Here is a 13,638-nt window from a genome sequence, read left to right as displayed (position 1 = left end):
GCCCTCGGTTGGATCCCCCTTCCAAGTCGGGCTGCTGGACGCACGGCGGTCCGGGTCCCTCGGCCACCGCCCCGGGGCGAGCCCAGCCCGGGCTGCGGTGTGGCCGGGCACGGCGGGCAGGACGCGGCGAAGGCGAAGGGCCAGCGGCGGCCTGGGCGTCCGCGTGTGGCGGGGGCCGTAGGGGGAGGACACGGGCCGAGGGGGGAGGGCTCACATCTCGGCGAAGTTCCCGGATGGTCGCAGCCTCCCGGCGCGGAGCGCTTTTCCTGCCCGCCCCGGCTCAGCCCTGCCGACCCAGAGAGAAGTTTTCCAGAAAAAAATGCCCGGCGCGCCGCGGGGCCGAGGAGCCGCCCGGAGCCGCCGCGCGGTAAGGGATCCGCGCCCTGCCCAGGGGTCCACGGAGCTGGGGACGGGGAAGGATGGGTGGGATGTAGCGGCCGCGTCCCCGGCGCGGAGGGGCGCGATCCCCGCTGGGGCCCGCGGGACCGCCGGCGCGGGAGGAAGGGGCGGTGGCCGCCCCGGGGCTCTGGAAGCCGCGCTCCCCGCTGAGCGCTGCAGGGCTGCACAGAGCCGGGGTACGCCCGCGATCCGGACCGGATCTCCCCGCGATGCCCCCGCGCCGCAACTGCAGCCCCAAGCTCCGCCGAGGGCGGGTGACTTTGGAGCGGGTGGATCCCAGAACTTGGCTTCCCCTTCCGAGCTCCCAGGCAGCAGGATTCCCGAGTCTGTGCGTGCTTTAGGTGCCTGGGTCTGATCCTGGAAGCCCGGCCAGCTCGGGTCAGGGCTTTGCGCCCGGGGCCTCTCCCCAGATCTCCGGCAGCTTCCCTTCAGTCTCGCACCCCCTACTTTGGCATGCTTTCCTTTTAAAAGAAAGAACTGTTAAACTTGCTCATGTAAGGGAAACCCAATAGGGATGACCCAGATCCACAGTTTGTGGCTAGACTTTGAACCCAGATTAACAAAAGGTGTGTCTGTGTGGAACCTGGTTTGGCTAGGTCCTGCTTAATCTCCAAGGAATATGCACCTCTGGGCTCTGGGCTCCTAGCCCCTCGGGTTCCCTGGATTGAACAGGTTTGGTCTTTCTTTGAAAACTGCTAGTCTGTCTTGGAAATTCCTTGCCCTTCACTTCTCTCTCCAATTCCTGGGCTGGGCTGCAGGTAGCCTCGGAAACCCACAGGGACCGTGGACACGTGTGCAGCCGGAGTAGGTTTTCTTTTAACACTTTCCGTACGGTTTGAATACTGCAATTTCATTTGGAGTCATTGATAGAGTTCTGCCTCCTCAAAAATGCTTATTTCGATAATGGTTAAATAACTTAAAGACATTTTCTGTTTCAGTTTGTAGATCACCTTTTGACTTCTTAAAGAGAACATTTGCATAAACTCTCAGCACTCTGCATCTTACAGCGCTCAGGACACTGCCCGCTAGCCCAGTTACCTGCCATTGTCATTCACAAGGTTGAGTCTCTCACAGACAGGGGTGTTTGTTGCATTGTGTAGCCTTACAGTCATCTGTGAGCGACCATTGTGGGCTGAAGTGGCGGTGGTGGACAAGGCTTGGCAAATGTTCTTGCAACAGCTCAGCCACACCAGTGTCTTCCCTGGTACTGACCCAAACCCTGCCCTAGCGGCATCGCGGGGAGACCTCAGTTAGAGCGGGACCTCTTTTAGGTTATGTGATGGAGAGCAAAGAGATTTGCAGCAAGGTAAGGTCAAATTCTGGGACATTTAGGGAGGAGATTGAAGTGATTTCCAGCTGAAAGGATTGGCATCTTCTCTCATTTCTTCATTTCATACGTTTTCTGTCTTTAGCTACTTCCTAATGCCCTTAGATTTACCATGTGACTCGAGCCTCATTAAAAAATGAATGGGTTGATAATCCTGACAGTTGTTCGGTTTCAGGGTATGCGGATATAGTAGGATAGTGGGGTACGAGACAGCAAGAAGCAGTTTGACACAAGGCTACCTCAGTCGCTGTGCATGACGTCACACCGAGACACAGCAAAACTGAACTGCAGGAGGGTTGGTGGTGAAGAGAAGGAGATGTCCCTGTGTCTTTTGAATTGACTTTGTCAAGGTGCTCTGGCCAGCCGTGAGCCAGCTTTCATGAATGGTTGTGTTAATTACTATGTTTTTGTCACTATCTTGGATATCTGAGGGTGCTCCTAACTACAGTTGTGATTTTAAAGATGTGCACTACATGAGAACATTTTCATCTGTTGCTGTAACCCCTTCATTTCTAAGAACCTGGCAATCTATCTCCCAGAGCTGTGGCCCTTCAGGGGCCTGTCCTCCAATGGAGTCTACTAGATCTCGAATGATTTCCATACAGAGGGCCCTCTGCAGCCCGTTTCCAGCAACCCACGTAGTTAGACCGCAGGCCCCACAGATGCCAATTAGGTCACAGTTGGAATCAAGCTGGCTGCTCTCTGGGCACTGAGAGTCTCTGCTGGAAGATTTACTCAGGCTGTGTTGGTGGAGGGGAACTTAGCATGGAGGGGCTTGCACCCGGATGCTTTCCATCAGTATAGTCAAGCTTGTTTTGAAACAGCTTGACTGAAAGGCAAATGTGGTCAGGTGGGAAAGGGTACAGAAGAAATACTAAAGGATTTCAAGGATTGGGAATTACTTCCAGCTGGTGAGACTCAGTCCATCATTGGTTTGTCCCCTTAGCAATTATTTATCATTTTCTATGTGCTTGCCATGGAAAGATTAATAGGCATCTTCCCATTCTGTCCCACTGCCCCTGCTTCCGTTGAGAAACACTCCTGGTTTCACTTCCCTGGGACAAAGGACTTCCTCATGGAGCCTCGTAGTACTGCCCAGCCCTAACAAATGTAGTCTCTCTTCACCCCGTGGGAATTAGAGTCAGGTTGAGATCACTAACTCTGACTCATGTATACTTTTGAATAATAAAAACGCTGAGAATCCCTTCAGTTAGTTAAGTAGTAGTATTATCTGCTAACATGTTAATGTGGTGTAGCCTAGTCCTGAGCTGTGTGTGGCTAGAAGCTTACAAAGGCCTAATTCTGTGAGTGTGGAGTGAAGGGTGTTTGTTTTATTTGTTTGTGACAGGATCTTGATAGGTAACCGTGGCTGGCCTGGAACCTGCAATATAGACCATATGGCCTTGAATTTGGTCCAGTCTTCCTCCTCCTGCCTCTTTGGTACTGGGATTACATGCATGAACCTCTAGCCTTAGAGGTTTCATTTTTTGAGAGCCCCCGGGTGATGCTGTGTTTGCTGAGTGCTGTTCCCATGGTTACTGTGTGGACCATGAAGTCTACTGGATTTTGCATCTGCCACAAGTACTCTGTCTGACAAGGTCTTTTTCTCTTTACCCCTAAGTGAGAGCGACAGTCTCTACCCAGGGGATTGCTATGAGGCTCGTCCTGTGGTCATGTGCATGGTATACTTAGCAGGTTGTATACAATGAACAGTGTTGTTGGTGTTTGTGGGCTGTTATCATTAACGTTATTATGATCAGTATTAGTGTGTATACAACAAAATAGCCTGCATATAGGAGCTGCTTTTTGTATACATTAACATAGAAACAAACTCTTGGCTGTCCACGGTCTACCACATGTTTCGTATCTCCTGTGCAGCCCTAAGGAGGAGAATAATCTTGGTGTCCAGGTGCTGTAGTCTTCTCCGCTGAGGTTTTGAGGACAGGTTAAGGACAGAGAATGCAAAGATGGCTTGCATCACTTTTTAACCCTTTTGGCACCAGGAAATAGTGGCTATCCTGTTGGGGTAGTTACATGGTGGCCTCCATCCATGGAGGTGGAGAATAACCAATGTACTAGACTGCCTGCCTCAGGCCAAGCAGCTTTGATCTCAGGTATGGAAGTCAAGCCTAGTGGTTAGAATGCCGTTGCTTCTTGTAGACCAGGAAACAGTTGGCATTTCAGAGTCTGCCCGTTGGTCACAAATGCTTACTGAGATGTCAAAAGCAGTAAGCTTGGCTACTCAATGGAAGAATACAGGTGAGATGAAGAGGAGATGTAGTTATCTACAGTTTTTGTATTGTAGCTTTGATTGCTATGATTCACATAAGAATGTTTATGTTTTAACGTTGTTTACTATAAATGTATTTTTCCTCTTTAAGCCTTTTTTTGTTAGTATAACTCATTTCTTCCTTTGAGTTCCCTTTATCTTTCAGTTATATTAGTTTAAACTTTGCCTTCATTTTTGCGGTGCTGAGATTTGAACGCAGGGCTTTGGGCATGCTAGGCAAGGCTATCACTGAGCTGCTGTTAAGTCCAACGATATTAATTTAAGTGAGTGAAATTCTTCAAATCTTCCAATGATTTGGCCCAGCTTAAAAATCAAACAATCCAGGGGCTGGAGAAATGTATGCCTGTATACCACACAAATGCAGGTAGTGTCCTTGGAGGCCCAAGGAGCATGCTGGAGCCCATGGAACTGGAGTCGCAGATGGAGCCACCATGTGGGTGGATGCTGAGCCAGCTCTTCAGCCCTCCAGCCCCTAGTTTTCCCTGTTTTCTTCCCTAGTCTCTTCTTCCTCCCTTCCTTTAACATTACCACTCATGTATCCATTTCATATTCATCAACCCTGTGAGGTGTCTGTTCTGTGGCGCCCGAGGCAGAGCTACAGGGCTGGTGACAAGGTTAGGACTCAGACCTGGGCAGCCTTCTTCTCCACTACTCTCTTCTTCTGGGCTTCCGCTAAACTGGGCCGTCCACTCCCACCTGAATGCCTTCCCGTCGCCTTCCCCTGCCTTCTCTTCATTTTCACGGTGAATTCTACAGACTTTTCAGATAGGTCACAAATCCGTATGAAGACAGAGATAATAGACTTTGCGACTATTCGGGAAAGGCCAAGCTAAGTAAGTGGGAGGCATCATTCCGCACACATTTCTGTAGAAACTGTGGGAAGCGTGGCTCTCAGGGCCAGAACTCACTCCTGCACGCTAAGATGCTCCCTGCTCTCTTGGCTTGTTCCTCCCAGTCAGCTTCTGTGGCTGGTAGCTTGGGCCTCCCTGTACCTGATTTCTGCTCTGTCTTTTTCCCCACTAGACTGCAGGCTCTTCAAAGCAACCTCCTTTTAAAAACATCCATTTTTATATTTACTCCCCGCAAATGGTAGTTCATTTCTTAATGGCCTTTAATTAAGTGGTGGTAGATTTCTCTCTCGCCCTGTCAGTCAGAGCTGAGGCGAATGAGTTCCATGTGAAGTCAAAACAGATCCTTGTTTTGCAGAAAACTCTGATTTTTAAGATGCTGGGAAATGCATGTCAACCTAAAACTGGACTTTTACCATGCATGATCTGTATAAAGTGACATTCTTATTCATCACCATGGATGACCTTGACTGTAGAGTGTCTTTACATAGTCCAAAGTAGGCAATAGTTCTGATAATGCATAGGATTTGTGCTCTTGTAGGAAAGGGGATGATCATTATTGGAGAACTTAAGAGATCCTCTGCTCTAATACTACAAGAGACAGCAGGTGGGTAGACCCCAAAATGAGGTAAATAGGGACAAAGAGCGCTGACTAATTATGGGAGTATGCTCTTGAGATGACACAGGACAGTGTCCAGGAGCATCCTGTGGGATGCTCCAGGCCTGGGGACCCCACTACAAGCCTAGGCTACGGAATACAAGTTATTTTTGGAAACAAGGCCAGCCTACTTCCTCCCATTCTTAGTGATTCCTGAAAAGGGGAAAGGTGGCGGACAGACCCCAGACCCATTCGAGAGCTCTGTCCAGCCTAGTGGGCTCGCCTTTAGATTAGTCAAAGCTACAGGCCTCATTCTTGTGCCTGTGAGGCAAGGACTGAGCCCAGGACCCCTGCAGTGATGCCCTGTCTATTTCTCTTCACGTGAGTCTGAAGGCTCAGCCTGCGGCTGAGAAGAGATGCAAGCCCAAGAGAGAAGTTGAAGGACACCAGCCTCCCCTGCCACTGACTCCTTGAACTTGGGCCACGGCCAGTTCTGTCAGGGAAATGGTTCCTAGAGCAGGAAGGAAGTGGAGCATGAAATGGGAAGTTGAGATCCAGTTTTCTGGGCTAGTGCAGTCAACTCTAACTTTAAGTCAAAGTTTTACATATTTTTAATTTTTTCACACAGACAACAATGCTCCTTTAGATATGTCTATATGTGTTAAAAGGTTGATAGTTTCTAGTAAGCAAAGCTTGTCACTTTCAGTGTGTACAGTCAATCTCTCCAAGTTCATGTCCATCATTCCTCTTCTTATACTCTCATTGTCCTCACCGTGTGTAGATGTATCCTGCTTGTTAAATAAGAAACACAGAGCCAGTTGCAGAGTTAAAAACCACGAGGTCAGAGCCAAAGCGGAAAACCTTACCCTTCACTGCTTCTGCGGTTCCTCCTCTCCGCAAGAGACCTACTTCTGTGCGTCCTGTCTATTTAAAGACTTTCTGTTCTCCTCCCTCATTGGTTGTAACCCAGCCACATGACCTCCTCATCACTGCCTGTTTGTACAGACCTCCAGGTCTTCTATGGTTGGTATTGAAATTAAAGGCGTGTGTCTGCCATGCTTGCTGTGTCCTTGAACACACAGAGATCCGCCTAGCTCTGCCTCCCAAGTGCTGGGATTAAGGGCTTGCCCCACTACTGCTCGGCTTCTGCTCTGGCTTGCTCTGACCTCAAGGCAACTTTATTGACATACAAATAAAATCACATTTCAATACAAATAAAATATCACTATAACCGTGTAGCATTCTCAAGTTGGGATGTGTTTAATTAGTCCCCTGCTGGTTGCTCACAATCACTCTTTCGTGCCCACTGCTAGTCAGTGACTATCTGCTCACCTGTTAGCTTTTGCTGATGATGCCGACACAACCGGCCATTTACTCCGTGGCAGCACATATGTCATCATTTACTATTGACCCCACATAGGCCAACGGGAAGCTAGTTGAATTTCTTGTTTTTCAGCCACTTGTATTTCCAATGACCTCAGCCCTTTTTCTGAAACATCCCAAACATTTTCTTGTTGATATGTGCAAAAGATATGTTGAATAAGGAAGTTAGACCTGCAAGGGTCAAAGAAAGCCGGACTGCCTCGGAGTGATATAATGTTGAAGTGTTGCAATAGCCATCAAATAACTCAGGCAACCTTGGGTATCCCCTCCCCCAGCCGAATAGATTTGCATTGCAGAGAACCTTGCTGGTCTTGAGAAAACATGTACCCTAGCTATTTACTCTCTGAGGATGTAAACAGTGAGAGCAGTATCTTGACCACAATAGTCATGTGTTGTGGAGATGGGTTGCTACATAATGGAGGCAGTCAGCTCAGCCCTGGAGAGAGGAGAAAGAAAGCAGTCCGCTCTTAAACAGGCCCCAGCCCATCAACGGCCCCAGTCTGTGTATGCCATTGGGCAGACCGGGGCGTGACTTCCAGGAAGAACTACAGTAAGCTTAGAGTGGTGGCATGAAGGACAGGATAAATCAGTTCTTGTCCCTGGCCCTCACCGCAAGCTAAGGAGCCTTGAGACAAGCTTTCAGATGTGCCAACATCCCTGATTACATTTTTGAGAACCTAGAAAAAGGCAAAATAATTGAAGGCCTTTTAGAGACTTTAAAAAGCAGGAAGGTGGTTTCCTTTAGATAGGGCCTGTGTGTGTGTCCTTTACAGCTTGGAATCCGATTACCAGGCATACACTGCCAAAGAGAAGACCCAGAATGGCAGTTTTATATAATGATGGGTTTTTATAATAAAATTTCACACTGTCCTTTTCCCTAGTGTTAGCATTGCTTATTTTCAAAATTCACATTTTGTCTGAGACAATCAGAAAATTAGGTCGAGGGCATATGGGGCTTCTGTTAACGTAGAAGGCTTGAGAGCTAGAAGGTCGTTTTTTAGACAATATAATCCGCTTTTCCCTCAATCTGTTTTGAAGAGGAACTAGAATCAGAAGAAAGCACTCTCTCATTGATTAAAGAGCTGTGTGTAGTTATAATAGTCTTATTTTAACCATAAAATCCCTGTCTGTGCAGAAATCGTTAATCGGTCACCTCCATTTGCTACGATAAACAAGGCAGCTTTCCCCCCTGGAGCTTGGGAGAAGTTTTATTCACCAACAGGCCAGGTGTTCAGCACTTGTGCTGTAGTCTTAGCTGGACCTCTGGCTCTGTCACGTTTTGAAAATAATAGTTTTAATTTGCTCAGGTCACAAACTTACTATGTACCTGCTGGCTGAATAGAGGGCTCCGTGGAGCTTGAGGACCTGACTTTGGAAGCTCCAGTACCCATGTGAAAGCCATAGCCTTGCGTGCCTGTAACCCCAGTGTTGCTTGATGAAGACAGCAGGTTCCAGAAGCTCACTGGCCAACAAGCCTAGTCAACAGCCAGCTTCAGGTTCAGTGAGAAATCTGTCCCAAAAATGAGACGGAGAATTAGATGTTTCCTTCTGGCCTCCCCATGTCCAAACACCTGTGCCTGCATGCATGCACGCATGTACGTGCGCGCAAACACACACACACACACACACACACACACACACACACACACACACACACCTATAGATCCCCCCCACACATAACTTTTAAAAAGACAAAAAGAAATATGCATTAAAAAGTTGATTTTCTCCTCTCTCATTCAAATTCTCATTCCTAAAGATCATCAATATGAGTAGCGCTGGCTGATGCTTTTTTCTTGCTTACATTACTGTTGTGAAGCACGTTTTCATAAATAGCTTCTAGTACTAAAAGCAGAATTCTAAATATTTGTCTATGATTTTTTTCTCTTTCTTTAATGGCACTAGGGATTAAACCCAGGACCTCAAACGTGGCCAGGCAAGTGGTCCACAATGAGCTACTCCCTTGGCTCCAGGCTCCAGTTTTTTTTGTTTTTAATATAATAAAGTATCCTCTCCAGATAAAAACTCAATTACAAAATGAGCAGTTGATATTCTGTGACTTATTTCCCTGTTCATATTGTTTGAAGGTTTCTTCTGCAACAGTAGTTCTCCTGAGAATATGCCCTGCATGTGTGTGTTTGAACATGCTACCACACAGAAGCTTTTGTTTCTGGGTGCTGGTCCCTGAAGTGGTATACTTTCCCAAAGCTGTAGTCATTCACAGTCTCAATAGCAAACACTATTTGAGAGTGTGTTCCCCCACATCCTTGCCACACAATTCATTTTGGAAACCCAAACCTTCTAACCTCCTTTTCCTGATTTGTTTTAAGTGACTCCTCTGAAGAACCCTTGTCAGTATCTCTGCCTCTAAAAAGAAAAGAAAAGAAAAGAAAAAACACTCGTTTGAATTATTCACGCCCCATCTTTTTCTTAATTTCTTAAATGTGTATGTGTTTGTCTTTTAGAACCAGAAAAGAAGAACTTGTGCCCAAGCTCACAGAGCTTACTTGTTCTGGTGCTAAACTAAACAAAACACTCAATTTCTATTGATAATAAAGTACGTAAAGACCTTTCAACCCCGATTTTTCTCTTTCTAAACATATATTATTTAAGACACTGTCTCAGGACATATAAACGTTTTAATGGGAAAACCAGAAACTGACCAAATACAAAGTTGGGAATACTTAAGGAGCTTAAAGCCTACAGAGCTAATCGGGTCTCCCTCTTGAATCCAAAACTCTGAGGACAAAGGTTCCTTGAGAACATTCGTTGTAAGCTCCGCAGAAGTCGCATAGGGGGGAAAAGTGAATCGTGGCAGATAGGGATTGAAACCCGGATTGCTACTGAAAGACCCCCACCCCACCCCCACCCCTGCTTATTTTCTTGGGAAGTGAGACTTGATTCCGCTCCCCCTGTCCTTGTGCTTGCTGAGTTCATTATAAAATTATTTGTGTAGAACTCCAGCAGTACACTGGCTAATCAGAAACAGCTGTCCAACTGCAGTCGTTTGTGCGAACAGAATAACTGAATCATCGGTAATATTTCTTGTATTTGAATAGGTCAGGCCAACATTGTGTAGCCCAGAATAACAGCATTTTGTAACTAACCTGACACAGATGGGGGAAAATATCATCGGGGCAGCAGAAGTTGGAGTTGAAAATTGGGAAATTCTGTGTGGGTCCTTGATAGACACCATTGTAAAGTGGTACTGTATCTTTAATGTTAATTACCGCTTAAAAGGCTAGGAAGATTCATAAAGGACATCTTGTTTAAGATACAGACTCTTCTCTAAGGGCTGAGTCCCTACTGTAGCAGGAATCTTAAAAGATTCTTATTAATAAAATCAAACCAGGTATTGGGATGAATGCTGGAAGATCAGAGAAGCAGAACAAGTCACAGCTACCTCACCTGGCCAACTCCTCAGCTGATCCTGTTTCCTCAGACTGGAAGCTTCTGTGTCCTTATCCGAATGGGTCTCACCTGAACTGCTGCTCCAAAGCCCAAAAGCTTAACCAGCTAAATGCTTCTAGTTTCTGGTCCTCGTGCCTTATATACCTTTCTTCTTTCTGCCATCACTTCCTAGGATTAAAGGCTCTTGTCACCATGCCTGGCTGTTTCCAGGGTGGCCTTGAACTCACAGAGATACAGACGGATTTCTGCCTCTGGAATGCTAGGATTAAAGGCATGAGTGCCACCATTTTCCAGCCTCTGTATCTAGTGGCTGTCCTGTTCTATGACCCCAGATAAGTTTATTAGGGTACACAATATTTTGGGGAACACAATACCACCACACCCCACAGTAAGGATGAATTGTCCTTGTCAGTGTCCCCAAAGAGAAGTCTGTCCACTCTGCCAAACTGCCAGGATGAAGTAAGTCCAGGGTCTCATGCTAGGACAACACTGTAGACCAGGTAGACTGACATGTCTGCCTACAGAGGTCTGGACCACGTCAGGCACACAACATCTGTTTCCTAGGAACACCGAGGCCAAAGTCCTAGTGTGGTGAAGAAAACGCAAGGTTTTGCACATTTCAGTGTTTGAACTGTGTTCGATAGCAAGGGAATGTGAGTAGAAAGGTCTCTTCCTATACAGCACACTGGCTAAAATCCAATGTAGCTACTCCCAAGGTTAGTTAATACCTCAGAGCCAACCAGGAGCTCGTTCTCCAATCCAAGCTTAGAGCTCTGATTAGTGGGGGCAGATAGGTATGTGGCCCTGCAGGGGCAGGATCCTTCATAACTACTGGAGAGGTGGAGATGCCAGGTGCAGAGATTCTCATCAAGCCTCCTGTCTTCCCGTGCTGGAGTCTCCATTAACCCTGACTACTTGGAGGGATAGGAATAGAGCCGAATTCTGTGCACTCACCCAGCGGTCAGGGGTCTTTTGGGCTGAAACCTACTGGCAGATAGATGTTCTCTTTTCCCACCATCCCTCTGCTTCTGGTCCTTCACTCCCACCAATCCTCAGAGATAGTTCAGACTCTAGAAAGTGTGCTGTTCTCAGATAAAGACCGGGTTATCAGCTGGCTCATTGACTCAGTTCCTTTTATACCTTTGTTGAAGGTGGTGATGAGGCCCACAGGGCAGCAGAGGAGGAACACAAACTCCCCCAACTTTGTGTGTAAGAATCCTATGAACTCGACAGTGGTACCTCACTATGCAGAAGGAGAGGTTAAGAATCTGTGGGAAGATAAAGTTCAGGTCTCTCTGGTGGGACAGACCACTCAGGAACAGTTCTGAATGAGGACCTTCTTAACTGTCAGCCAGAGATCTGATGAGCATGGAGTTTTTGCTGTGCCTTGTTGTTGTTGTTGTTGTTGTTAAATAAATAAGTGAAAGAAGCAATGCTACCATATTTCTCACCGAGCTAGGGTAGCATATGTGTAACATGTAGACATCAAGTTAGATTTTAGCCAGCTTCTAGAAATATCCACTTATACTCAGCGTGTACTTGCTGAAGAAAAGACATTAGCTAAAACAGTGATCTTCCTATGACAAGGAGGCTTTACATCATATTACTTTTCTACTATTTAGTAATTGTATTATATTGTTACATGCTATATGCTATAATATTGCTTACATTTGAGACAGGGTCTCAATAGGTAACTCTGGCTAGCCTGGAACTTCCTATGTAGACTAGGCTTGAACTCGCAGAGATTCTCCTGCCTCTGCCTTTCAAATTAAAGGTGTGCACCACTATGCCTGACCCATAATATTACTTTTTAATAATATTACTAGTGGAGATGAGACTTGACCTAGATGTGTGGCAGATTTTGTGTTATATACAGCAGAAATCAAAATCATACTCACCAGGCATACACACATCCTTTATTACCTATCTTTGTTTTGCACACAAACATACAACCTGAAACCACCTTCTACACCGTGTGTGTGTGTGTGTGTGTGTGTGTGTGTGTGTGTGTGTGTGTGTATACCCTCACACACAGATGTATCACTGTAAGGAACACTTCACTCTAACTAGGAAATACTCGTTCCAGACTTCCCTGGACAAGTCCATGTATTGCTGCATCTGTGTGTGTGTGTGTGTGTGTGTGTACTTCAGAGGCACTTTAAAAGTCATTGCTTCCCGGTGAGTGCTCTGTATGGCCCCAAACCAAACCCCACATGCAGCTGACTGTGTTTGATGTGGGTGATGTTTGCTGTGATAGTGGGGATTCCTGAGAGTGGATAAGAACACCCACATGGGGCAGTGCCATGAGAGTTCTGACCTGCTGTTGGTTGGTGGCTGTGACCATTGCTGGTTGAGCCTCTTGCTTGCAATTTTTACTTATTGTTTGAGGGACATCACATTGCTGTCCTCACATTGGCCAAGCTCAGAGACCATCCTGGGTGTCTGACTAACTGACTATATCCTGGATCTCAGACTATCCCAGCCAGTAAGAACTGAGCACTGCTCTTGACATCTCAAGATTGGTACTGACCCACCAGGGCTTCCAGTTGTGCATGGAAAGGTTCCAGCTCTGTGCACTGATCTATGCATTCCCTATAAACACAGATGCCCAAGACAGTGGAGTAGAGTCCTAATAGCTTTCTCTCCTTGTCATCCCTGGTCCTCATAACACAGAGGTGCAGAGGAAAACCCAGGAGGCTCCTGGTGATGGGGAAGGTGCAGAGTTAGCAATGAAAGGATAGAAGTCAGGCACTTCTGAGCTTCAAGATGAGTCTCAGCAGGAGGGCAGGGAGAGAAGAGCAGCAACCTGATCTTCCTCAGGAGGGATGGGAAGTCCCTTGTAACAGGTTGCCGTTGGGGCAGTGCTTAGAACTGGTGACCTGACTAAGCTGTGACTTCAAAGGAGGCTCATATAGGATACCCACCTCATGGTTACCCAGCCCCATTTTCTGTGTAGAGGACTTCTTCCTCCTTCTTGTCTTGCCAGCTCCCCGCCATCCTTCTGTTTTAGCTTACATGTCCTCCATCCAAACATTCCCATTGCCTTTCATCATAGCATATACCTAGTTTCGTCCATAGTCTGTTGAGTACCTGTCTCTCTTTTGGATGATGAAATGCTTGATAGTACAGAATCACAACTTCTCATCCGCCCCACCACTCCCCGCAACCAGTGCCAAAGTGCTTAGCACACGGGAAATGTTCAAAGCTACCAGCTGGATGAAATGGTGTGTTCTAGAGCAGTCATTTTGGCTTGACCTGCTTTTAATGGCTTATTAACATTGAAATCTTAGCAACTGTTGATGCCAACTATATAGATCAAGGAATCGAGCACCTCTCAGTTATACTGGGTATCAGTGCAATTCTAAACTTAATATACCAAAGTTTT

General features: G+C 46.7%; 1 protein-coding gene across 2 annotated transcripts in view; it reads left to right on the top strand.

The window, feature by feature from the left end:
- Nucleotides 1-202: 202 nt before the first annotated feature.
- The window catches only part of Wipf1 (WAS/WASL interacting protein family member 1), a 110,044-nt gene continuing 96,608 nt past the window's right edge, over nt 203-13,638 (top strand). Inside the window, exon 1 of one of the 2 annotated variants that reach the window (XM_036185084.1) lies at nt 203-367. The gene's annotated coding sequence lies outside the window, so the exon portion shown is untranslated. Of the gene's footprint in view, nt 368-1,637; nt 1,706-13,638 lie in introns of those variants that run through there. The other variant, XM_036185086.1, reaches the window with a different exon arrangement.

The sequence above is a fragment of the Onychomys torridus genome, chromosome 4, assembly GCF_903995425.1.
Source record: "Onychomys torridus chromosome 4, mOncTor1.1, whole genome shotgun sequence".
Lineage (NCBI taxonomy): Eukaryota > Metazoa > Chordata > Mammalia > Rodentia > Cricetidae > Onychomys > Onychomys torridus.
Note: the sequence above shows the minus strand (reverse complement) of the source record. Positions and strands in the feature narration are given on the sequence as shown.